Source organism: Erinaceus europaeus, chromosome 1 (assembly GCF_950295315.1).
Source record: "Erinaceus europaeus chromosome 1, mEriEur2.1, whole genome shotgun sequence".
Classification (NCBI taxonomy): domain Eukaryota; kingdom Metazoa; phylum Chordata; class Mammalia; order Eulipotyphla; family Erinaceidae; genus Erinaceus; species Erinaceus europaeus.
In genome coordinates this window covers 146,446,461-146,474,042 of record NC_080162.1, presented here as the reverse complement: position 1 = coordinate 146,474,042, position 27,582 = coordinate 146,446,461, and the positions used below count along the sequence as shown (strand labels likewise).

General features: G+C 42.9%; 1 protein-coding gene across 4 annotated transcripts in view; it reads right to left on the bottom strand.

Annotated features, from left to right (window-relative positions):
- Nucleotides 1–6,704, bottom strand: part of STAG1 (STAG1 cohesin complex component) — a 445,812-nt gene extending 439,108 nt beyond the window's left edge. For 3 of the 4 annotated variants that reach the window (XM_060196862.1, XM_060196869.1, XM_060196854.1), the window contains exon 1: nt 6,451–6,704. The gene's annotated coding sequence lies outside the window, so the exon portion shown is untranslated. The remainder of the gene's footprint in view (nt 1–6,450) is intronic. The other variant, XM_060196874.1, reaches the window with a different exon arrangement.
- Between the last annotated feature and the right edge of the window lie 20,878 nt (nt 6,705–27,582).

Here is a 27,582-nt window from a genome sequence, read left to right as displayed (position 1 = left end):
CAACACAGATGGACAGTTAAGCTTCCTTCTAAATTTCATTGTTACAAGCAAGGACTATTACAAACATATCTGTTTATATACCCCAATATACAAATACAAGAACTATCTCTTGGGAGTCAGGCAGTAGCACAGCCAGTTAAGCACACATGGCGCAAAGCACAAGGACTGACATAAGGATCCCGGTTCAAGCCCTCGGCTCCCCACCTGCGGGGGGGGGGGGGGGTGAAGGAGGTCTGCGGGTGTTTCTCTTCCCCTGTCTGTCTTCCCCTCTCCATTTCTCTGTCCTATCCAACAATGATATCAAGAACAACGATAATAACTACAACAATAAAACAAGGGCAACAAAAAGGAAAATAAAAAAGAAAAAATTAAAAAGAACTATCTCTCATCAGAAACATAAAGACAGATGCATACATGGTAGGCTTATGCTGCAAGTAACTTACTAGAGAACAGATTTTTCTGTAATATAAATTGCATCACAACAAAAATTGTTGTTTAATTTCTCCATATTGTTCCCAACACTTCTATTATCAGAATTTTCTTCCTTTTTTTTTAAATTTCTTTACTGGGGGATTAATGGTTTACAGTAGACAGTAAAATACAATAGTTTGTATATGCATAACATTTTCCAGATTTCCACAAAACAATTCAACCCCCACTAGGTCCTCTTCTGCCATTAAGTTCCAGGACCTGAACCCCACCCCCATCTTTTGCTTTGGTACAATATGCCAACTCCAGCCCCATTCCAGCCAAAGTTATGCTTTGTGTTTTCCCTCCTGATCTTGTTTTTCAACTTCTGTCTTTGAATGAGATCATCCAATATTCACCCTTTTGTTTCTATCAAAATTTTCAATGCTTGCCAATCTGATGCAAGTGAAATGCTTTCTCCTTAAGGTTTTACTCTATACTCTCCTGATTATCAGGGAGAGTATATAATGCAGCACTTTTCCAGTTATGAATCATAATATCATCTATGTGAGCTATAACCAGCATTACTAACTGAAGAAAAAAAAACTATCTGGGTACACTGCATAATGTTTTAATGTAATCCATGAAGCTCTTACTTCCACTGGAGTTTGTACTGGGTTAGAATGTAAAATGTTGTAACTATGAGCTACAGGCATGTTAAAAATCATTACCACTGTGGTCACTGTGGTTTAATTATACTAAAATTCCTTGGAAAAACTCTCACCAACTAACTGCTGCATCATTTAGGCCCATAGCACGAAGAAATGTACATAAATTTAGGACTTAAGATGTCCTTCAAGCAACAAATGGTAAGAAGAGAAAGGAGGAAGAGAGGACTGGCAAGACAGTCTACTTGGGAAGATGTCTCCTTTGCCATGCACATGACCCAGATGGGAGTCCAGCCCTATCACACAGGGGAAGCTTCAGTGCTGGGGTGTCTTTCCCTGTTTCCCTATCTGAATAAGTCAGTCCAGAGGGGTGAAGTCCTAACAACAAAAGAATAAGTGAAGAAGGTAGCGGGAAACACCCAAGGGAAGCAATAAGAAGGGGTGGGAGGGTACTAAATGGAGAAACAATTCTATAAAACCAATTGGTCTACCATGACCTACTTAAAGTTCACTTCTCAGTAAGATAGTTTCTCCCAGCAACAAAAAGTAGGAGGTAGAGTCCTGTTCTCTTACCAAATGACAAAAACTACCAAAATTACAGAACACTGACCTCTCCTCCTCCATAGATACAAACCTCGTTCTCACCTCAAAAGAATCATCTCATTCAGGGACTTACAAGAGTATTCTTCTAGATCTCTTCTTTCTAATTTTCCCTAAATTATAGCATCAAGAATCATCTAAAACCTAAGCCTGGCAAAATTATCTACTTTGATAACTTGGGGCTTGCAACCCAAGTTATCAAAGTCTGGCCACCAACAAATTGAAGGAAACTCTGTTGCTGTGGTTTCTTCCTCTTTCTTCCTCTCTCTTCCTCCCTCTCTCTCTCTCTCTCTCTTTCTCTGCCTCTATCCAGAAGGGGGTGGGGAAGGAGTGAATCATCTAAAGGGATGAATCATCTAAAAATCTAATGACAGACAAAAGATTTAAGAAATCCTACCATATCACCTGTTAAGATATTTATGTTGGCCAGGCCAGGCAGTGGCACCTCTGATTAAGTGCATACATTACAGTGCACAAGGACCCGGGTTCAAGTCCCTGGTCCTCACCTGCAGGGGAGAAGCTTCACTAATGGTGAAGCAGGGCTGCAGGCATCTCTGTCTCTCTCTCTCCCTCTATCTTCCTTACCCCTCTCAATTTCTATCTCTATTCAATAATAAATATTTATTTTTAAAAAAGGACTTTAAGTGTATCTTCTTAACTCCTGGTTATATCTTTCAAAAACTGATACCCATACCAAAAACTCCCCTAATGCATCTACTTGAAAATATTTAAGTTCTTCAATTTCTAAACCATCCCACACACTGTAAGCAAAAAAAAAAAAAAAAAAAAAATCCACAACTTCTTTGTCCCACCAACAATTATCTACTCTGACACACTCAAATAACTTTTTTAAGAATTCCCTTCTTATGAGCTGCTAGATTAGCAACATCAACAGCAACAGTCCGTACGAGTGTGGATCTGTTACTTAATATGAGTGTGGTTATTTTTTCATTATTTCTGAGACTTCAAGGGTTGACTCTTTCAGATAAAAACAGAGGCAGAGAGAGGGAGAAAGGGAAAGAAACCACAGCTTCCTTTAATGCAGTAGGGGCAGCACTTGAACCTGGGCTGCATGCATGGCAAAGTCACACACTGTCTAAGTGAGCTATTTTATCATCCCTCAGAGTGTGATCTTCAGTATATATATATTCCTTAACTTCTCTGAGATTCAACCTCATCTCTAAAATGGGTAAAACTAGGTTTCAAGGAATGATCAATACTGCCTTCCTTCTTTTTAATACTTCTTACTTTTAACTTTTAAATACAGCAAAATGCTTTTATAGAAGATGGTACTTAAACCCAGGTGCCAAGAAATATGAGAAAGAAAAAAATGAGAAAAAAAAAAGTATGAGTAAACTTAAGTGTAGTCATCACACTGCCTATATGCTCTCTTCCTTACACCAACTGGCAGGCAAATAGTAGCCCAAAGCTTTGTACAATTCCTCTTAAAAAGCATAGGTGAGTCCAACAACAATGACAGCAATAACAACAACAATAATAACTTCAACAATAAAAGCAACAAGGGCAACAAAAGGGAATAAATATATAAAAAATTTTTAAAAACATAGGTGAGATCTTAGTATATAATACATTATCACTCCTGTCTCCTGTTGACTGTTACAAGGCAAAGCCAACTTCTGCCTATGCCATTAAGACCCCTAGTCAGATGCTTTACCCAAAAGAGTATTAGCCTGGTTGGCCTAGATCTAACCAGTAGTAAGTTTCTGTAAGGGGTCTTAAAAGGAAGTCTAGAGGTCAGAGACAGAGAAAGACAGAGACTGGCTCCTACTAGCACAAACAAAAGCAAACAGACATGCTGTGAACTATACATGTTGATATGTGGCAAGGACTAAGAATGTTACTTGGCCAACATCTATCAAGGTGACTCTGGTGAAACAACAACAAGGAAATCAATTCTGCCAACAAAGCAGAGGGTTTCAAAGAGGATCCTGAGCCTCAGATAAGAACTGCACCCTTAGCTGATTATAGCCTGGTCACATAATGAACAGAGTCCACCCGTATAGTGTTCAGATTCCAGGCCTACAGAAACTGAGATAATAAATCAGTGTGGTTTAAGCTGCTAAATGTGTGGTATTTTTGCAATGCATCAAAAGAAAATTAATACATTCCCTCAATAAGGTACAAATCAGCAAAAAGGAGAAGAAAAAAATGGGTGTAAAGAGATAAATTATCTTTCTCTCCAGAGAGCATTATGTCACTTTATAGCACTGATTATGAAGACATATAAGTTCAAAACCAAAGAGGAAAAATTTTGTATAAATTTTTGGAATTTAGCTATTAAAAAGGGTTTGTGGGAGGACCTGGTGATGGTGCACCTGGTAAAGTGTATTGCTTATTGCAACGTGTAATGGACTGCAGGACAGAACTTCACACCTGCAGGACAGAACTTCATGAACAGTGTTGCAGGTGTCTCTCCTGTCTCCCATTCTTTCTCTCTCTCTTTTTTTTTTTTTTTTAAAAAAAGGGAGTCGGGCGATAGCACAGCGGGTTAAGCGGAGGTGGCGCAAAAGGCAAGGATCGGCTTAAGGATCTGGGTTCAAGCCCCCAGCTCCCCACCTGCAGGGGCGTCGCTTCGCAGGCGGTGAAGCAGGTCTGCAGGTGTCTGTCATTTCTCTCTCCTATACAACATCAATAACAACAACAATAATAACTACAATAATAAAACAAGGGCAGCAAAAAGGAATAAATTAATTTAAAAAAAAAAAAGGAAGATGGAGTTGTGCAGACAAGGTCCTACTATATAACTACCATCATTTTAGTGAAGAGGAAATACTCTAAATGTGACATAGTAAAGATGACCAACCAAGATAATCCGGCAAGTGACTTCACAGGCCAGGGAGGTAGAGTGCAGGGGGTGCATTCTAGTATCCACCCCAGGAACCTACATATGACAGAGGTGTACTCTTTCATAAAATTAATAAAGTAACTTCAATCCAGGACTTCCCTCCTACCCTCACCCATACCAAGCCCTGTTATATGGCCTGAGAAGAGCCATTTTGGTGGTGGAAGAGGTGTACTAGCACCTATTTTGGGGAGATGTGTGACTGTAACCACAATAGTGGAAAAAAAACTAAATTGGATAAAATGGGGTGCATTCAAGGCGTTATGACTGAAAATTTAACTGAAAAAAATTTTTGAGTGCCACTGAAATCGATAGTTACTCTCTTCACAGGAAGCAATGGTAACAACGCTCTTTACTTCACACCTACTTAAATATATCTTGGTTTTGTCACAAATTTCCAAAGTAGTCTGACTTTGGAAATAACCGTTGAATAGACAAATACCCATGTGAATAAACTTAAAAGTACAGCTTGGAAATGTCAAGAAAAAAAAATCAGTGAAACACCTGTAGGTTTCTTCAAACTTTATTTAGGAAGCAAGCTATGTACGTTATTTTTCCAGCCATCAAAACACAAGTCAACAACACTTTCAAGTAGGATGACATTTTCCCCTCGGGCAGAATTTTGGAGCCTGAACTCTGGTCAGTGGCAAACATGAGATCTTGGGACGGACGTAAACACCGTCAACACAAGTCATGTTCTGATGTCCACCAGTTTTGTCCCTCAAGCGCTTCCTCGCCAGAAACTGCCAGGATTAAAAAAGAAAAAGGGGGGGAGCGAGTGGAGCCGTGCAGAGCCCGCGCCCGAGTTCCACACCACCTAACTTTCTGTCAACGAGGAGCTTACACCAGCACGGGCCGTAGTGGGTCGAGAAGAGCCAGCGTCCCCACCACGAGAAGGAAGAAAGTCTGCACGTCGTCTCCGTGCCACCGCGAAGGGCAAACCGCGTCCCCCAGCCCCGCGCCCCGCGCGCCCCGCATTGTTTTCCGTCCAGAATCTGCCGCCCGGACCCGCCTCGCGACGCTGCGCCCCAGGCACCATCCTCCGCCCCGCGCGCGGAATCGATCGCGCTCCCGAGCAGGTGGACGCCGTGACGCCACCAGCCTCCCACCCGGGCGCCGGGGTCCCAGTCCCAGAGCTCAGGGTTTCCCCGCGCCTACCCCGCCCCAGCCCCCAGAAAGGACGGAAAAACAACTTTTATTGGCCTCGTCTCCCGCGGGGATCGCCCAACTAGCGGGGCAGCGCCGCCCGGGCCTGGGCGCCTTCCGCCGGGAGGCCTCCGTCGGAGGCGGGGAGAGCGAGGAGCGGGAAAGCCCGGCGCCCCGGCCCCGGCCCCCGCCACCCAGCCCCGGCCCCACCCCGCTGCCCAGAGGCCTGGCCCGGCCGCCCAGCGGGCGACCCCCGGCCCCCGGCCCCGCTGGTCATGTGACGCCGCCGCCTCCGAGAGCCGCAGCAGCGCGGGGCGGCGGGAGGCGTTCGCGCCAGCCCGCCCCGGCCCGGCCCCGCCGGCGCGGGCAGTCCCGAGAGTCCGGGCGGGGGGCGCGGGGCGGAGGGCGGGCTTGGCGCCGGGCCCGAGCGCGCCACAAAGGCTTCCGCGCCCGTCGCCCGAGCGCCAAGGCGGGCGGGGGCACCGTTTTCGGGGAGGCCCCCCCGCGGGAGGGGCGGGCAGCGCCGCGGGCGCCCGCCGCGCCCACCGCCCCCGCCGCCCGCACGGCCAGCCCGCCGCGCCCCGCACAGGCCCGCGGGCCGCCCTCCCCCCGGCGGGGCCCGCGCCCGGCCCGCCCGCGCCCCGCTCGCGCCCTCTCGCTCTCGCCGGCCTCCATCTTGGATCGGCGCTTGCAGCCCCCGCGCCGCCGCCGCCGCCGCATTCCCCCTTTCCCGCCCCCCGCACCGCCGCCGCCGCCCGCGCTCACCTCAGCTGCCCATCCGGGCGCCGCCGGCCCTCGACCCAGTTTCCCCCCAAAAGTCTCCGGTGTGTTATTCCCGATGTGGGGGGGTTGTTGCGGGGTGGTCGCCGGGGGTTCGGGAGCGGGGGCCGCGCCTTCAACGGAGCTGCAATCCTAACCCGCCATCTGGTGGCATTTTCCACACGCCAATGGCGCCGCTGCAGACTTGGGTCCGGACCGCCCTCTGCTGGTCGCGGCGCTCACTGCTTCCCTGACGGGACCCGCCGGCCCGGAAAGGGGAGGGCGCTGAGGCGCGCGCGGGCGAGGACGCGCGCCCACGCTCTCTCGGGGTGACTGCGCGCACGCGCACCAGCGGGGCGGGAAACGTGGCCGCGGCGTGGCGGCCCCGCCCCCCGCGCCCAGCGCCGGCCCCGCCCGGCCAATCGCGAGCGGCCGGCCCCGCCGTGGGGGCGCTGTGGACAGTCCACGGGCCGGAAGGACAGCTCCCGCGGCGCCTGCGCGCCCGGCCCGCCCGCCATTTCCCGTAGCCGTGCGGAGTGCGGGGCGGGGAGCCTGCGGGGAGCCCGCCCCCAGCGCGGTCTCCGAGCGCTCCCCCCCCCCCCCCCGGCCGCGGGACTAGGGCTTCCCGGCTGGGCGGCGGCGGAGAGCCGAGCACCCGCTACTCGGGGGCCTAGGGGGCCCTCCGTCTGGCAGTGTGGGGGCTCTTTATTGTTGACTGGTGACAAGCCGCCTTCCCGGCGGGGTGGAGGGGAGGCCGCTCACGATGCAGCGGCCCCTCCGAGCTGCTCGCATAGGCGGCAGCATTGGCCAGTCAGTGAGAAAGGACAAGGCGGTCACCCTCCTCCCACAGCCCAGGACTTGCCTCCGCGCTTTGGAGGGGGCGCGAGGTCCCGAGCCTGCCCGCTGCGCGAAGGGCCAGCGCGGCGTCGTGACCCAGATGCCCCCGCCGGCGCTGCACCGCCTTGCACCTGCTCATAACTTTTTTTTTTTTAATGCAAAAGGGAATCTCCCATCTCCCAGGTTATCAAGAAGCTGGGATTCTGGCTGGATGTGGACTTGGACGTTCAGACTGGACAGTGAAGGTTGTTAGCAACTTTGTCTCTGTATGGCCGCCTCCAGGAGGTTACTCCTAATTCTAGGCCTGGGCGGTGGCGCAAACATCACAGTGCACAAGGCCCTGGGTTCAAGCCGGCGGTGCCCACCCGCAGGGGACATTACAAATCGTTAATCTGTGCTGCAGGTGTCTCTGTCTCCCTTCTCAATTTCTCTAACAAAAAAAAAAATTTTTTTTAATTAAAAAGAGAAAGAGAGAAACCCCTAATTCTGGTTTCCCAGATAAAGGACCACTAGGTGTGTAGTTTTTCACTGGAGGAAGACACAAGCAACCTAGTCAGACATGAATTCATGACTGGATTCTGTCTGTAGACACATGTGCACACACACACACACACACAAATACGTACACTCAAAAGACTCTAGTTTCCCTTATTATTAAAGGTCTCAGTTTCAATCCATAATAGCTTGATCGAGTTTCCTGGGAGCAAAACGTGGGGATGCCAGCTTCGATCTGCTCTTCTCTGTATCCTAAATGATCTATAAGCACATCCTACTCAATATCTCCAATTATTTCATGGAATTAATACATTCTTTCTTGTTCTCTAATGGCAACCCTCCTTGAGTGAGGTGTGCCTACCCTTCCCACTTCCCTCACCGCTGCTTCTTTAGGCGCTTGTGTTGGTGGCAGTTTTCATTCCAACCAGCAATGTGTGAGTCACTCGCTCCCTGCTTGGCACCCTCACTAGCATTTAGTGCCGTCAGCATTATCAATTTTGATCATTCTAATAGGTGTGTAGTATTTCTAATCATTGTTTTAATTTTAAAACTAGTTTTACTTATTAATGATACAGAGAGTAAGAACTAGAGCATCACTCTGGCACCTGCAGTGCCAAGAGTTGAACTCCAGACCTCACACGTGTAAGTTTAGTGCTTTGCCCACTGTGCCATATCCCAGGCCACTTAAATTGCATTAATGTGCATTTCCCTGATGATATAGAGTGTCTTTCATTTTTTAAAAAATAATTCATTTATTTGTATTGCCATCAGGGTTGTCATTGGAGCTCAGTGCCAGCACTACGAATCCTTTTATAGGACAGAGAGAAATAGAGAGGAAAAGGAAAGATAGGGAGAGAAAAAGACACTTGTAGACCTGTTTCACGACTCACAGCTTCCCCCTGCATGTGGGGAGCTGGGGCTGGAACCTGGGTCCTGGTGCATGGTAATGTGTGCACTCAACCATGTGCATCATGCCCAGCCCAGAATGTCTTCATATACTTATTTGCCATCTGTATATCTTCTTTGTAAGAGGCATATAGTAAGTTCTTTGGTCCATTTTTATTTGAATTGTCTTTTCTTATTGTTGATTTTTAGGAAGTCGTTGTATATTTTGAATAATACCACATTGTAGTAATCTTTGAAGTCAAATTACAACATTCCAGTTTTGTTCATCTTATCAATTTTTTTCCTCTTTTGGGCTATTTTGCATCTTTTATTTCTCTGTTTAAGTTTTACCATCAATCTGTTGCTATCCATAGAATAACATGCTCAGATCTTAATTTGTATTGCATTGATCTATATATCAAATTGGGAAGACTTCTTTTATTTATTTATTTACTTTTTGCCACCAGGGTTATCACTGAGACCCATCACTTCTGGAAACCTTAATTTTAAAAATGGAAACCTTAATTTTAAAAAAATCATTTTCTGAGAAAAGGTGAGGCAGAGAAAGGGAGAGAGCAACAGAGAAGAGAAATATCTAGTGCTGCTCCATCACCCATGGAGGTAGGAACCAGAGGCTTGAACCCATATCCTTACATCTGATAACATGTTCATTCTATTGGGTACACCACTACCCTGATCCAAGACTTATCTTGATGATACTGAGTTTTCTTGTCACATAAATTATCTCTCCATTTATTTAGTTCTCAGATTATTATAATTTTTTTTTTGCCTCCAGGGTTATTGCTGGGGCTCAGTGCCTCCACCATGCATCCACTGCTCCTGGAGGCCATTTCCCCCCTTTTGTTGCCCTTGTTGTTGTAGCCTTATTGCGTTACTATTGTTGTTGATGATGTCTTTCGATGTTGGATAGGACAGAGAGAAATGAAGAGAGGAGGGAAAGACAGAGAGGGGGAGAGAAAGATAGACACCTGCAGACCTGCTTCACCGCTGTGAAGTGACTCCCCTGCAGGTGGGGAGCCATAGGCTCGAACCGGGATCCTTATGCCATGCCCTGCGCTTTGCACCACGTGCTTAACCTGCTGCGCTACCACCTGACCCCCAGTTCTCAGATTTTTTTAAGTCTTCAGAATGTTGTAGTGTTCCTCCCATAAATCTTGTGCGAAAGGCTTTTCTAAGTAACATTTGAGTCATGGCTCTTCCCCTCCCCCACACACTTTTCAGAATTCCCGCTGCAGGATATTTAGACCAAAGAGATGCCCTTTTCTTTTTCTTTTTTTTTTCCCCCTATGATCACTGAGTTTCACTGTTCTAGTCTATAATGTTTTTCAGATATAGACAGAGACAGAGAGAGAATGGAAAAGAGACTACAACACTGAAGCTTCCCGTAGTCGTGGGAACTGCGCTCAAACTTGGATCACACACATGGCAAAGTAGGCACTCTTCAGGTGATCTATCTTGATGGTTAGAGGAATCTTTGATTATACTTTTTTCATGCTTCATTTTCATCACCTCCATCAATCACTGGAATATCTTTTTTTTTATATTTATTTTATTTATTCCCTTTTGTTGCCCTTGTTGTTTTATTGTTGTAGTTATTATTGTTGTTGTTGTTGGATAGGACAGAGAGAAATGGAGAGAGGGAGGGGAAGACAGAGAGGAGGAGAGAAAGATAGGCACCTGCAGACCTGCTTCACCGCCTGTGAAGCGACTCCCCTCAGGTGGGGAGCCGGGGTTCGAACCGGGATCCTTATGCCGGTCCTTGTGCTTTGTGCCACCTGCGCTTAGCCCGCTGCACTACAGCCCGACTCCCCACTGGAATATCTTTTAACAGTAAATTAGAGGTCATGACCACTGTGTCATATTTTCCTCAAACCCCCCCCAAAAAAAAAAAAAAAAGAAAAAAATTTCTACTCTTGCAATTAAGGTATGCCACCAACTGGTGGCAGTAATGTCCCATGATGCCCTACCTTCCAGATTAAACCTTGGTTTTGTTTTTTCATTTCTTATTTAACACTAAAATCACAATTCATTCTAAATATGAATAATCAATTCTCTCCCTAAGGTGATAAAAGGAAATCAAAATCATTAATCTGTTGGCAAGCAAAAACTCTTCCCCCTAGAACACTTTAAAAAATACCTTTCTCCCTCTCTATTACACACACACACACACACACACACACACACACACACACACACACACCACAAAGATGAGTAGGAGCTAACAGTGTTAAATATTATTTGAGGGCCAACAATATACCTCACCTTGGAAGGTACCTGCTTTGAAATGCACAACCTAGATTTGAACCCAGTCCCTACCTCACTGGGGAAAAAACTTCAGTGCTGCGGTATCTTTTCCTTTCTTCTTCTGTTTATCTTATTCTATCTGAAAAATTTGGCTTGGGACAGCAAAGCCCTGGTAATACCAACAACACTACATATAATGTTATTTGGGGTAGAGAATAATGTGTAAGTAGAACAACTATTTACTTAATCCATGTTTTTTTTTATGTCCTTGAAACTTTTATCTGCTTACTTTCTTTTTTCTTTTTCTTTTTTCACTTCTTTTTTAATTTTTTTATTGGGGACTAATGGTTTATAGTTGACAATGAAATAGAATAGTTTGTACATGTGTAACATTTCTCAGTTTTCCACATAACAATTCAGTCCCCACTAGGTCCTCCTCTGCCATCATGTTCCAGGACCTGAACCCTGCCTCCCACCCTACAGTCTTACTTTGGTGCAATACACTAACTCCAATCCAAGTCTTACTTCCTTTTTTCTGACATCAATGAGATCGGGCGTGTTCAGGGTGGTATGGCACAGACCTCCTTTTTTCTAAAATATGGAATGAGGTCTGATCCACTCCAGGGAGTTTGTTTTTTTCCCCCTACTCTTATCACCAAAAGTCTGTGTCCCCATCTCCATACCCATAGATAACCACAATAGTTCTCTCAGTCTTGAAAGTTGGTTGATAATTTTTTTCACATTTGTATGTTAAATTGTTCTCTGTTCCACATACAAGTGAAACCATTCTGTAGTTGTCCTTCACCTCCTTACTTGCTTCACTGAACATAATCTTCTTCAATCCATCCACTTTATTCCAAAGGATACAATATCAGCCCTATTTATTGTTGTATAAAAACTCTGTTGAATATATGTCCTATAACTTTTTCCCACTCATCTGCTAAAGAGCATTTTGGTTGTTTCCAAGTTTTTGCTGTTGTGAATACAGTCACTATAAATTTGGGGGTGCATATATCTCTGAATCACTGTTCCATCTTTTGAGTATATGCTGGATCATAAGGCATTTCCATTTGTATTTGTTTAAGGATTCTCCATACTGTTCTCCATAATGGTTGTTCCAGTTGCATTCCCACCAGCTTTATAATGGAGTTCCTCTCTCTCTCTCCACATTCTCTCCAACACTTCTCTTATTTTATTGATAAAGCCCATTCTGACAGGTGTGAGGTGGAATCTCAATGTGGTTTTGATTTGCATTTCTATTTGATGAGTTAATTGGAGCTTTTCAGCATATGTCTGTGGGCCATGTGTATCTCTTCTTCAGAGAACCATCTGTGCAAATCTTCCTCCCACTTTTTTTATTGGGTTGTTCTTTTATTTTCGTTGAGCTGTTTGATATCTGCTGCTTGTCTGAAATGTAGTATGCAAATATGTTTTCCCATTTCCTGTTTATCTTTATGGAATTTTCTTTTGATATGTAAAAACTTTTAAATTTGATATATTCCCATTTTCATTTTTGTTTTTGTCTACTTGCCCATGGGGGGGGAGTCATTCTTCATAAGATAGACATCTAAAGTATTGTTGCCATATTAAACAACAAAAAAATCAAGAGTCACATTAAATAGCACAGAAGAATTTATGATGAAAAGGAATAGATCTCTTCAGCCAGAAAGTGGTGCAGTGGATATAGTGTTAGACTCTCAAGCAAGAGGTCCTAAGTTTGATTCTCACCATCACATGTGCCAAAGGGATGACCTGGTTCTCTTCTCATAAATTCTTCTTCTAGCGTTTGCCCTTCTTCCCTAGCCAGTCAACAGGTCAGGTTGAAAGCTGTCAGGAGCTGCTTGTTGCTGGCTTTGAAAGTGACTGGGACCCATGTGGATTCAGTCGGTTAGGAAGGATCGTCAGTTTCCCCAATGAATGGGTACTCACGGGATGCACCACAAGAAGGTCGATCCAATGCATCCCTTCTCATAAATAAATAAATAAACAAAAGAAAAAATATCATAACTTTTACATCTCTAGGAACAACCAATCCCCAGGGACAACCTCTATTGCATTTTTTCCCTATTTTCTTAGAACAAAGAGAAATTAAGAGAGAAGGGAGAGAAAGAGGGAGAGAGGGAGAGAGAGAGAGAGAGAAGCATGTTTACGCTTGCTTTATTGCTTATGAAGCTTCCCTTTGCAGGTGGGGAGCATCGGCTGGAACCAGGGTCCTTGAACACGGTAATATGTGCAATTAACTGGGTGTGCCACCACCTGGCCCCCTGCATACTTGTTTTGTACATGAATGTGATTAATCTTTCTAAATATACCCATGTTAGTTTTAGATGATTGTAATGACTCACTAATATAAAAGATAAAGATTATTCCAATATAGACTTTAATATCTTTTAACTACATTAATTTTGTCTCTTGTTGGACATTTATTTATTTATTTACTTAGTGAATGGAAACATTCAGAAGGGGGTCAGGCGGTAGGGCAGCAGGTTAAGTGCACGTGGCGCAAAGCGCAAGGACCAGCATAGGGATCCTGATTTGAGCCTGCAGGGGAGTCACGTCACAAGCGGTGAAGCAGGTCTTCAGGTGTCTATCTTTCTCTCCCTCTCTGTCTTCCTCTTCTCTTTCCATTTCCTTTTGTCCTATCCAACAACAAATGACATCAACAACGCCAACAATAACCACAACAAGGCTACAACAACAAGGGCAACAAAAGGGGGGGGGGGGAATGGCCTCCAGGAGCAGTGGATTCATGGTGCAGGAACTGAGACCCAGCAATAACCCTGGAAGCAAAAAAAAAAAAAAAAAGAAAGAAAGAAACACTCAGAAATCAAGAGGAAAGAGGGCAATAGAGAAGAAGAGAGATAGATACCTATAGCACTGCTTCACCACTTAGAAAGCTTTCCCTCTGCAGGTGGGGATCAGGGGCTTGATCCTGGTGTAACATATCCACTCAACCAGATGGGCCACCACCCAGCCCCTTGTTGGTCATTTTGTAGCATTGAACACACTATGAATACCTAGATTATATTTCAATTTTTTTAAATTTCTTAATGGGGGATTAATGGTTTATAATTGACAGTAAAATACAATAGTTTATACATGCATAACATTTCCCAGTTTTCTACATAACATTTCAACCCCCCTAGGTCCTCCTCTGCCATCATGTTCCAGGACCTGAACCCTCCCCTGCACCCGAGAGTCTTTTACTTTGGTGTAATACACTATATTTCAATTTTATATAGTATTTCAACTTGCCAGTAATATTCTTTCTCAGTTTCTACTCACTTCCTTAAACAAAAGCCTTTTGTTTTGGCCATAGATTGACTCAAAATAAACAGCCAACTTCAGACTAGACAGTTTCAGAGCCAAGAGTAGATAGCATAATGGTTATGCAAAGAGACTCTCATGCCTGAGATTCCAAAAAGGCCCAGGTTCAATCCCCTGCACCACTACAAACCAGAGCTGAGCAGTGCTCTGCTTAAAAAAATTTTTTTTCAAGTTTTCTTTTCTATGAAGAAAACCCTGGATTTGGTGTTTAGGTGCATCACACATCTGTCTATAGAACAATCTCTCCAACTCCAGAATTTTATTTAAATGGAATTCTGCACTACATACTATTCTCTATCACAATCACCAGAAAGTCTCTCAAAGTTAGGGACTGGGCAGTGGTGCACCTGACTAAGTGCACACATTACCGTGCACAAGGGCCCAAGTTCAAGCCCCTAGTCCCCACCTCCAGGAGGAAAGCCAAAGCTTCACAAATGGTGATGCAGGTCTGCAGGTATCTCTCTTTCTCTCTCTCCCTCTCTATCTCCACTTCCCTCTCAATTTCTCTCTGCCCTATAAAATTAAATCAGTAAAATAAAAAAGTCTCAAAGTTAAAAAGTGCTGAGCAGTGAGGTGATCAGCATGAATGAGGATCTAGGTTTAATCTCCAGACTGCATTGAAAATAATAATAATGATAGAAATAGTAATAATGGTGGAAATATTCAGGTGGATTTTCTTCCTTTATTATATAAATTGCTCAAATAATTGTGCTATGAATTTCTTTTTTTTAATTTATTTCTTTATTGGGGAATTAATGTTTTACATTCAACAGTAAATACAATAGTTTGTACATACATAACATTCCCCAGTTTCCCATTTAACAATACAACCCCCAGTATGTCATTTATCATCCTTCATGGACCTGTATTCACCCCACCCACCCACCCCAGAGTCTTTTACTTTGGTACAATATGCCAATTCCATTTCAGGTTCTACTTGTGTTTTCTTTTCTGATTTTGTTTTTCAACTTCTGCCTGAGAGTGAGATCATCCCATATTCATCCTTCTGTTTCTGACATATTTCACTCAACATAATTTTTTCAAGGTCCATCCAAGATCGGCTGAAAACGGTGAAGTCACCAGTCACCATTTTTTTACAGCTGAGTAGTATTCCATTGTGTATATATACCACAACTTGCTCAGCCACTCATCTGTTGTTGGACACCTGGGTTGTTTCCAGGTTTTGGCTATTACAAATTGTGCTGCCAAAAACATATGTGTACACAGATCTTACTGGATGGGTGTGATGGGTTCCTTAGGATATATCCCCAGGAGAGGAATTGCAGGATCATAGGGTAGGTCTATTTCTAGCCTTCTGAGAGTTCTCCAGACTGTTCTCCACAGAGGTTGGACCAATTTGCATTCCCACCAGCAGTGTAGGAGGGTTCCTTTGACCCCACACCCTCTCCAGCATTTGCTGCTGTTACCTTTTCTGATGTATGACATTCTCACAGGAGTGAAGTGATATCTCATTGTTGTCTTTATTTGCATTTCTCTGACAATCAGAGACTTGGAGCATTTTTTTCATGTGTTTCTCGGCCTTTTGGATCTCTTCTGTGGTGAATATTCTGTCCGTGTCCTCCCCCCATTTTTGGATGGGGTTATTTGTTGTCTTGTTGTTGAGTCTGGCAAGCTCTTTATATATGTTGGTTATTAAACTCTTATCTGATCTATGGCATGTAAAGATCTTCTCCCATTCTGTGAGGGGTCTCTTGGTTTGGGTAGTGGTTTCTTTTGCTGTGAAGAAGTTTTTTAATTTGATGTAGTCCCATAGGTTTATACTTGCCTTAGTCTTCTTTGTAATTGGATTCGTTTCATTGAAAATGTCTTTAAAATTTATGTGGAAAAGAGTTCTGCCAATATTTTCCTCTAAGTATTTGATAGTTTGTGGTCTAACATCCAAGTCCTTGATCCACTTGGAATTTACTTTTGTATTTGGTGAAATACAGTGATTCAGTTTCATTCTTCTGCATGTTTCAACCCATTGTTTCTAACACCATTTGTTGAAGAGACTCTGCTTTCCCCATGTAATAGTCTGGGCCCCTTTGTCAAAGATTAGATGTCCATAGGTGTGGGGCCTCATTTCTGGGCTCTCAATTCTATTCCACTGGTCAGTGTGTCTATTCATGTTCCAGTACCAAGCAGTTTTGATGACAGCGGCCCTATAATATAGTTTGAGATCTGGGAGTGTGATGCCTCCAGTTCTGTTCTTTTTTCTCAAGATTGTTTTGGCAATTCTAGGTCTTTTCTGGTTCCAGATAAACATTTGTAGCATTTTTTCTATTCTCCTAAAAAATGTGCTTGGGATCTTGATGGGATAGCATTAAATTTGTAGATGGCTCTGGGTAATATATTCATTTTGATGATGTTAATTCTTCCAACCCATGAACATGGAATATCTTTCCACTTCTTTGAGTCTTTTTCAATTTCTTTGAGTAGTGACTCATAATTTTCAGTATACAAGTCTTTCACTTCCTTGGTTAGATTTACTCCTAGATAATTTATTGTTTTTGTTGCTATAGTAAAAGGAATTGATTTCTGGATTTCAATTTCTTCTAACTTAGTGTTTGCATAGAGGAATGCCACTGACTTTTGAATGTTAATTTTATAGCCTGACACCTTACTGATGATTTCCAAAAGCTTCTTGCTCGATTCTTTAGGTTTTTCTATGTATACTATCATGTCATCTGCAAATAAAGAGAGTTTGACTTCTTCTCTTCCAATCTGTATCCCTTTAATTCCTTGCTCATGCCTGATTGCTATGGCAAGAACTTCCAACACTATGTTGAATAGTAATGGTGATAGTGGGCAGCCCTGTCTAGTACCTGATCTGAGGGGAAATGCTTCCAGTTTTTCACCATTGAGTATGATGTTGGCTGTAGGTTTTCTATATATAGACTCCACTATCTTCAGGAATTTTCCCTCTATTCCCATTTTTTGTAGTGTTTTGATCGTAAAGGGATGTTGGATTTTGTCAAAGGCTTTCTCTGCATCTATTGATATGACCATGTGGTTTTTGGTCTTGCTTTTGTTGATGTGGTGGATCACATTGATTGATTTACATATATTAAACCAACCTTGCATGCCTGGGATAAACCCCACTTGGTCATGATGAACAATCTTTTTGATATACTGCTGTATCCGGTTGGCTAGAATTTTGTTTAATATTTTCGCATTTATGTTCATGAGAGATATTGGTCTGTAGTTTTCTTTTTTGGTTGTGTCCCTGTCTGCTTTTGGTATCAGGGCTTTGGCTTCATAGAAGCTGGCAGGGAGTATTCCAGTGTCTTCAATCTTCTGGAAGATTTTTTTAAAAAATTATTTTAATGAGAAAGTGTAGATACAGAGGGAGAGAGAGACACCAGAACACTGCTCAGTTCTGGCTTATGGTGGGGCTGGGGATTGAACCTGGGACCTCAGAGCCTCAGGCTTGAAAGGCTTTTGCATAACCATTATGCTGTCTCCCCAGCCCTCTGGAAGATTTTTAAAAGTAGAGGTATTAGTTCTTCTTTGAAGGTTTTGTAGAATTCATTTGTAAGTCCATCTGGTCCAGGACTTTCATTTTTGGGGAGATTTTTGATAACTGTTTCAATTTCATTAACTGTGATGGGCCTGTTCATGTTATCCACTTCCTCTTTACTTAGTTTTGGAAGTTGGTAAGTATCTAGGAAATCGTCCATTTCTTCCAGGTTCTCTAGCTTGGTGGCATATAGTTGTTCATAGAAGCCTCGCATGATATGTTGAATTTCTGCAGTGTCTGTTGTGATATCTCCTCTTTCATTTACTATCCGGGTCTTCTCCCTTTTTTGTTTTATGAGTCTGGCTAAAGGTTTGTCAATATTGTTTACTCTTTCGAAGAACCAACATTTACTTTTGTTGATCTTTTGTATGGTTTTCCTATTCTCAATGTTATTTATTTCTGCCCTAACTTTAGTGATTTCTGACCTTCTCGTTGCTTTAGGGTTCCTTTGTTGTTCTTCTTCTAGGTCTTTAAGATGTGCAATCAGGCTGTTTATTTGTGCTTTTTCTTGTTTCCTAATGTGTGCTTGTATAGCTATGAACTTCCCTTTTAGGACTGCTTTAGCTGTGTCCCAAATATTTTGATAGCTTGTGTCTTCATTTTCATTGAACTCTGGAAACATTTTGATTTCTTCCTTGATTTCCTCTTTGACCCAGAAGTTGTTAAGAAGTGTACTGTTGAGCTTCCACATTTTGGGACTGTTACTAATCTTTTGTTGATTGTTAAGTGTTAGTTTAATTCCACTGTGGTCTGAGAAGATGCTTGGGATGATTTCAATGCTCTTGAATTGGCTGATGCTGTCTTTGTGGCCTAACATATGGTCTATCCTTGAGAATGACCCATGTGGATTTGAGTAAAATGTGTATTCCAGTTTCTTGGGATGAATGACTCTGAAAATGTCCAATAGTTCTAGTTTATCTATCCCTTTATTTAGCTCCCTTATGTCTTTATTGATTTTCTGCCTGGATGATCTGTCAAGTTGAGAGAGTGGGGTGTTGAAGTCCCCTACTATGATTGTGTTACTGTTAATATATTGCTGTAGCTCTTTCAGTGGAAGTTTGATATATTTAGATGGCTTCTCATTGGGTGCATAGATGTTAATAATTGTTAATTATTGTTAATAATTGTTAATAAATGTTAATAATTGTCCTCTTGATTGACTGATCCTCTGAGCATTAAGTAGTGTCCATTCCTATCTTTTTTAATCTTATCTATTTTAAAGTCTATCATGTCAGATATGAGAATAGCTGTTCCTGCCCTTTTTTGTGGGCCATTGGCTTGTATGATAGTTTTCCATCCTTTCACTTTAAGTCTGTGTTTGTCTTGTTGAGTTAGGTGGGTTTCCTGTAGACAGCATATTGTTGGGTTGTGTTTTCTGATCCATCTTCCTACTCTGTGTCTTTTAATAGGTGAATTCAGGCCATTGACATTTATTGATATCAAAGATTGAAGATATTTTAACGCCATTCTTGTAGAGTTTTACAGTGTTTTGATATATGTCCTATTTGTGGTGGTCTGGTTGTTTATAGGAGACCTTTCAGAACTTCTTTCAGGGCAGGCTTGGTGATAGTTGATTCCTTCAACTGTTGCTTGTCTGAGAAGGTTTTGATGCCTCCATCTGGTCTGAATGACAGTCTAGCAGGATATAGTATTCTTGGCTGAAAGCTTTTCTCATTGAGCACTCGATAGATATCTTGCCATTCTCTTCTGGCCTGTAGTGTTTGTATGGAGAAGTCTGCTGCTAATCTTATGGGTTTTCCTTTGTAGGTGACTCTTTGTTTTTCTCTTGCAGCCTTCAGGATCCTTTCTTTATCCTTATTCCTTTCCATTCTAAGTATGATATGTCTTGGTGTCTTTAGGTCTGGGTTAATTCTGTTTGGGACCCTCTGGGCTTCTTGAATCTTTATGTCTTTGATGTTGTCTAGACTAGAGAAATTTTCAGCTATTATGGCCTGGAAAATGCTTTCTTCCTCTCCTTCTCTTTCTTTCTCTGGTAAGCCAATAATGTGTATATTGTTTCTTTTGAAGTCATCCCATAGGACTCTGTTGTTGTTTTCAGCATCTCTTAATCTCTTTTTGAGATCTCTTACTTCTTTTTTAGTTGTCTCTAATTCATCCTCAATCTTGCTAATTCTGTCTTCAGCCTCATTGATTCTATTCTGTCTGCCCTCTACTGTTTTCTGGAGTTCATCTATTTTGTTGCCCTGCTCTGATACTGTTTTAGCTTGTTCAGCTAGTTGCATTCTTAGCTCAGCGATTTCAGCTTTCAGCTCTCTAATAACCATGAGATAATTAGTATTTTCTTCCATATTCTCATTTGTTGTTCCTGCATTTCTGGTTACAATTTTTTAAAATTCTTTACTCACTCCTGTTATTATTTCCTTAGCTAATGTTTGGATGTTGAACTCGTGATTTTGTGCTTCACCCTCTGGAGGACTTTTAGCTGGGCTCTTGTCCTGGTTCAATTCTCCAGTATTTCTTCTTGTTGTTTTAACCATTTTATATATTATGTTATGAGTTCCTTTTATCAGTACTTTTCAAATTATTGGTCAATATTGCCTGGATTGACTTGTGTCTAAGTAAGTTAATTAAAGGGTTCACAGTGGTGGAAGTTAACAGTTGTTTCAATAATATTTAAATCTCTGAGTTGGAGCTCAGTGGTTTAAAAGCCTCTTTTTTTATATATATATTCCCTGTAGGCTATGGGAGCCTGAGGGCTTTTAAACTATCAATAGGCTTCAGCTTAATCACTGACTCCTGACCAAGAGATAAAGCAGGGTGTGGCAGAGATAATCCAGTGGTTATGCAAAGAGACTTTCACAGCCCCTTAGCTATGCCACTGAGGTATAGGTCTTCTCCTGAGTTTCCTGCTTATATCTCTGTCCCCTGTTGTCCATCCCTGTCGCTGCTCCAGATCTGAGGGTAGTAGCAATGGAGACTCAGAGTTGCACTTGGTGAGTCTCTGGGGAGTCCTCTCCTCCCTTAAGCTGTCCCCTTGTTGGTGGAGCAGACTGGAGGTGGTGTCTCAACTGATAAACTGCTGAACTGTTAGCAGTCACTTAATCTCTCCTTAGGCTCCTCTCTCCTCTCTGTCACCAGCCACACATGTTTGTACTAACCAGTGATTTACTGGGTTCCTGTGGTCATTCTAGTCCTGTCTTGTTTCGGTCCGGGTGGTCTCCTTTGGTATTCCTAGTTGATCCAGGAGAGGAGAGGAGAGGAGAGGAGAGGAGAGGAGAGGAGAGGAGAGGAGAGGAGAGGAGAGGAGAGGAGAGGAGAGGAGAGAAAGCGATCTGCTGCTCGTAGCTCTGCCTCCGGAAGTTCCAAGTGTTTACTTTATGAATTTCTTGTATGGTTTTATGTTCCTGAAATTTTAAATCGTTTTTCCCCTGCATGTTTTACTTAATTTACATATATATTTTTTCTTGTTTTCTTTATTTTTTATGAAGATACCCTTTCTTTTGCCTGTTGTCTCCCCAACCAAGACTAATTTCTCTGGGGGCAGGGAAGAGACTTACTTATGTATGAGAGAGAGAGGCAGAGAGAGAGAGAGAGAGAGAGAGAGGAGAAGAATGAGAAGAATGAGGAGGAAGAGGGAGGAAAGAGGAGAAAGGAGATCAGAGTACTACTCTGATACTTGAAATGTTCTTTGACTCCAGTGTATTGCTGAGAACTTTCCTCTATTATGCTCCAAGGTTCAAACCCCCAGTCCCCACGTCCAGAAGGAAAGCTTCACAGTGGTGAAGCAGGTCTTCCAGTTTTATCTCTGCCTCTCTCTCCTCCTAAATGAGTGGCAGAGCCCCTCTGGGTTGAGCCACCTCCTGGAACCCCAGATTTGGTGTTTAGGTGCATCACATATCTGTCTATAGAACAATTTCTGTGACTCTGTAGAATTTTATTTAAATGGACTTCTGCACTACATATTCTTCTTTCTTCAAGTGCCTGCTAGGAACCAGAAGGATAATAGTAAGAAGAAAAGAGTAAAGTTAATATGATCAAGGCAACAGTTTAAACCTCACTGAGAATAATAAAACTGCTATTGTGCCCTTCAGCTTGGGAGGGGTGGAGAATGAAAAAGGAGACTTCACTCCTAGTCTAAAGTAGGCAGTTTCCTCATAGCTGCCCTTGACTACTGGCATACTATCCAGTGCTACCAGGTTTCCAGTCTTTTTTTTTTTAGTTCTTCTTCATCAGGGACATTCACAAATGTAATGTGAAGTTTCTTTTTTTTTTTCTCCTTTTAAATGACACTCTTTCAAATCTGGAAGCAAATGAAAAAACAAAATTCAGAATCAGAAAAAATCAAAATATTGCCTTGGATTAAAAAAATACTGATAATTGTGTCATCAGGTGCTGAATGTCTATTCACTCATTAATTTATCATTGTCTCTATTTCTAGTCTTGTTTAAAACTTTCAAACTAAGAGACAAGGCAGTGGAGGACCCAGTTAAGTATACATGTTGCAGTGTACAAGGACCCTGGCTCAAGGCCCTGGACCCCACTTGCAGGAGACGGGAAAGCTTCACAAGTAGTGAAGCAGTGCTGCAGATGTCCTTCTCCCTCTACCTCTTCCTTCTCTCTAGATTTCTGTCTCCATAAAAAAAAAATGAAAGAATAAAATAAAGGAGTCTTTTAAAATTTTTGATAGTAAATACAGCGGAAGCTAGAAATAAATATAAGTCATTGTGCCTTGCCATGAACACAGACTATGTTTGAGGCCCAAAACATAGTACCATGACATTGGAGGAGCCCCAGTGTCATGGTATCTCTTCTTTTGTCTCTATCTCTATCTGAATGACAAGTCTGCCTGGGAGTAGTGAAATCACACATCGATGAGGTCCTGACTCTGCAGAAACAAAACGAAAAACGCATCCATCCCTAACTGCTGGTTTTACAGCAGTAGAATGCTGGGCTTGGAAGTATGAGGTCTTGAATTTGATCCATAGCATGCCAGAGTGTTGTTCTGGTCTCTTCCTCCTTTCCCTTCATTAATAAATACTTAAAATTTAGTAAATCAAACATATTTGCTAGTGGCCCCCTAATGACTTCAACTCATAACTGATTGCATCATCCAGTCATAAGCAGAACTATAACAGACAACCTTTCTATGGGTCACAGGCCTGCCTCATAAGCTTACAGCAGTGAGGAGCAGAGAAGTGACTGGGCTAAGGGGGGGGGGGGGTCGGGGGCGGGGATGGGTAAAGAGACATAAAAGAGTGAGGCAAAGACTAAACCAAGAAAGCTCATAAAGAGAGGCTGGGTGGTGGCACACAGGGTCAAGCACACAAAGTATGAAGCACAAGGACCCGTGCAAGGATCCCAGTTTGAGCCCCTGGCTCCTCACCTGCAGGGGGGTTGCTTCACAAGTGGTGAAGCTGATCTGCAGGTGTGTTCCTCTCCCCATAACTTCCCCTCCTCTCTCAATTTCTCTGTCCTATACAATAAAATGGGGGCAAAAATGGTCTCCAGGAGCAGCTTTCAGTACAAGCCCCAGCGATAACCCTGGAGGCAAAAAAATAAAAAGAAATTAAATAAGATGGCCGTGCAGCAGTGCAGCAGGTTAAGCACACATTGCATAAAGCGAAAGGACTGGCATAAGGATCCCAGTTCGAGCCCCCAGCTCCCTACCAGCAGGGGGCTTGCTTCACAAGCAGTAAAGCAGGTCTGCAGGTGTCTTTATCTTTCTCTCCCTCTCTGTCTTCCCCACTTCTTTTGATTTTTCTCTGTCCTATCCAACAACATCAGTGGGAAAAATAACAACAACAACAACAATAAACAACAAGGGCAACGAAAGGGAAAAAAAAGCCTCCAGGAGCAGTGGATTTGGAGCCCCAGCGATAACACTGGAGGCTAAATAAATAGAAAGCTCATAATCTGAACTTAATTTCTTCTATTCTCATCTGTCAGAGAAATCATCCCTGCTTCCCTGAGGAGAGAAAGATTGAGTTCTTTTCATTCTTTATCCTCACAGGAGTGGGTTTTCTTTTTCTTTTTTTCCTTTCCATAAAAGCAAAAGAAGTGAACTATTTAAATGCTTCACCTCCATAATGGACTTTGTGACTCACTGCTAGTCCCCTTCCCCCACACAATAGCCTACAGTGGGGACTTGCTTACTTGATGGGCATGTTTTTAGTAGAATCTTTGATACCTGCAGGGTTGCTACATTTGCTGAGAGCTACATTGCTTGAGGTCAGGCTTCTTCACAAGGTATCCCATATTTAGTTACTGATCAAAACAAGCATGAAAGAACCCAACCATCTTTGCCAAGTTGGGACATTAATTCTAATTTCCTAAGCACCTCTTCAGAACTGCAAACAAATTTCTCCTTCTGGTCTACCAGCATCTTTTCCTTCCCTTCTACAAATATTAATCTGAAGGAGACTTTTGAAAAATATATCTTGCCTATATTAATTAAAGTTAAATTCATAGTCTGCTTCCTGGGAACTCAATCTGTGATCACAGCCTCTCAAGGAAGAGGCTTGGAAAAGCCAGCATTGAAATAGGGCATTTAGAGTCTGAGGACTAGCAGCTCATCTGACATTGAAAATCCCTAGCACGCAATTACAGTCCTATTGTTTAAAACTTTGAAGGGTGGTAAGTCAGGTTGGTACACATGTGGAAGGGTTTATAGTTCCTGGTGTGATGCACCATGTATTTGAGAAATATGGGTGTGAGTTTGGGGAGAACGGTAACTATAAGCACAATCAAATTGACGGTGTCATGATGGTGACATGTCCCCCTCTCCAAGTTCATATGTCAAAACTAATTCCCAATGTAATTTTATTTGTATTCGGAGATGGGGTTTTTTGGACTTAATTAAGGTTAAATGAAGTCATATGAATAGGATCCTGACCTGACTGAATTGGTGGTTTTATATGAAACTGAACATCTCTTTTACTCACTCACTCACTCACTCAACTCACTCACTCACTCTCCCTGTACATGCCAAAGGAAAGGCTATGTGAGAACTTATGAAGAAGACATCTGTTTACAAACCGGAATAGAGGTCTAATGGCTCGAAATTGGCCAGAAGGTATTTTGATCTTAGCATGTAGAAATATGGGAAGTAAATTCTGTTGTTCAAACCACTTAGTTTTTTTTTTTAAGGTTTTCTTTATTTATGAGAAAGATAGGAGGAGAGAGAAAGAACCAGACATCACTATGGTACATGTGCAGCCGGGGATCAAACTCCGGACCACACCCTTGTTGTTTTTTATTGTTGTTGTAGAGAAATGGAGTGAGGAGGGGAATACAGAGAGAAGGAGAGAAAGATAGACACCTGCAGACCTGCTTCACCACCTGTGAAGCGACTCCCCTGCAGATGGGGAGCCGGGGGCTCGAACCCGGATCCTTACTCCAGTCCTTGCATTTTGTGCCACGTGTACTTAACCTGCTGCACTACTGCCTGACTCCCAGGTCAGATTCTTTAGCTAGACTGATACATTGAAGAAAAAAAAAAAAAGATAATGAAAAGATTAAAGTAATCACCAATTAAAAGCTCAAAGTGAAGGTTACAGGGTAACCTTGGTAGCATATACAATGACTTCTATCTCCTACTTGGGAAGGTTAGAGTACTCTAAAGCATAAATTCAGAGTGACTAAGCTCCAAAGATCAAGACAGATTTACCAAACCAAGGTCGAGGTCCTGAATGGGACACAATGGGCATTGACACATTAAATTAAGATATTCACAGAGGTGCCTCTCACAGGCTGGGAGTATGGATCAACCTATCAACACCCATGTTCAGTGGGGAAGCTATTACAGAAGCCAGACCTTCAGCCTTCTGCATCCCACAATGACCTTGGGTCCATCCATACTCCCAGAGGGATAAAGAATAGGAAAGCTATCAGGGGAGGGGAAGGGATATGGAGATTTGATGGTGGGAATTGTGTGGAGTTGTACCCCTCTTATCCTATGGTTTAGTTAATGTTTCCTTTTTTTTTTTTTTCCTCCAGGGTTATTGCTGGGCTTGGTGCCTGCACCATGAATCCACCGCTCCTGGAGGCCATTTTTCCCCCTTTTGTTGCCCTTGTTGTTGTAGCCTCGTTGTGGTTATTATTATTGCCATTGTTGATGAGAGGCTGGGTGGTGGTGTACCTGGTAGAGCATATATGTGACGATGAAAATACTTCTCCCCACTTGAGCAAAGTGTTGACCTAGTGTAGTATCTCTGCTTCAAACCCCAGTCTCACCAGAAACCAGAGGTACAACCCCTTTGCTATTAAAAAAAAAAAGAAAAAGAATTTGGGGGTCTGGTGGTGGTGCGCCAGTTAAGTAAACATAGTATGAAGCACAAGGACCTGAGCAAGGATCCTAGTTCGAGCCCCTGGCTCTCCACCTGCGGGGGGGGGTCACTTTACAAGCGGTGAAGCAGGTCTGCAGGTGTCTATATTCATCTCACCTCTCAATTACTCTCTGTCCTATCCATAAAACTGAAAAAAAATGGGGAGTCAGGCGGTAGCACAGAGGGTTAAGCACAGGTGGTGCAAAGCGCAAGGACCGGCGTAAGGATCCTGGTTAGAGCCCCTGGCTCCCCACCTGTAAGGGAGTCTCTTCACAAGTGGTGAAGCAGATCTGCAGGTGTCTTCCTCCCCCCCCCCCGTCTTCCCCTTCTCTCTCCATTTCTCTCTGTCCTATACAACAACGACATTAATAACTACAACAACAAAACAAGAGGAACAAAAGGGAATAAATAATTTTTTTTTTAAGTTAAAAAAAAAACAGAAAAAAATGGCAACAGGAGCAGTGAATATGTAGTGCCCACACCGAGCCCCAGCAACAACCCTGGAGGCAAAACAAGATAAAATAGAAAATTAAAATTAAAAAATATTTCTCCCCACCAAAACAAAAAGTTCTTTTGCTCCCAAGTATGTCTCCTGTTCAGTTGACCTTAACTGATGTGAGGCCTTAGCATGCTAGATATGTTAATGGAGGTGAAATTTTAATTTTGAGGTTGCTTGATGAAAAGGGAGGGAACATAAAGATGAACAATGGAGAAGTTATATTGTGACACTCAGGATTTACATTATGATATAAACCAAAGCGTTTGGTGAATTTGATACTTGGTTGGATTTTAGAAGCATGGAAAAAGTGATGGCCCATACCAAGTGAGAGTAAAATTGACACATGTCAGGACAGATAATGGAAAAAAGAATTTGACAATCTGAAGAACATATACTATGTTTAAATGGAAAATCTGTCAAATGCTTAGTTTACAGGCCATATGTCAAGTAAGTGTGTGTGTGTGTGTGTGTGTGTGTGTGTGTGTGTGTGTGTGTGTGTGTGTCATTTGGTGGTGTGGGGACAGGGCCAAGATGAGCAAAGCCATAAGATACATGGAAAACATTACATAGAAACAAGCACAGATCACAAATAACTTTCCACACTAAGGGACAAAATTTCAGCATCCAAGCAGCGAGGACACAGAGAGACACTTTTTACCACAGGTAAAAAGCCATTACATATGGGAAGAGACCCATAAGACGAGAGGTTGCCTCACAAGTGGTGATACAGGCCTGCAGGTGTCTATCTTTCTCTCCCCCTCTCTGTCTTCCCCTCCTCTCTCCATTTCTCTCTGTGCTATCCAACAATGACAACATGAATGGCAATAATAACAATAACGACAATAAGGGCAACAACAAGGGCAACAAAATGGGAAAAAATGGCCTCCAGGAGCAGTGGATTCATAGTGCAGGCACCCAGCCCCAGAAATATCCCTGGAGGAAAAAAAAAAAAAAAAAGACAAGAGAAGGAAAGAAAGATCCAGAACATTACTTTGAGGTGGGGGGAGCTGGGTGGTGGCACTGCG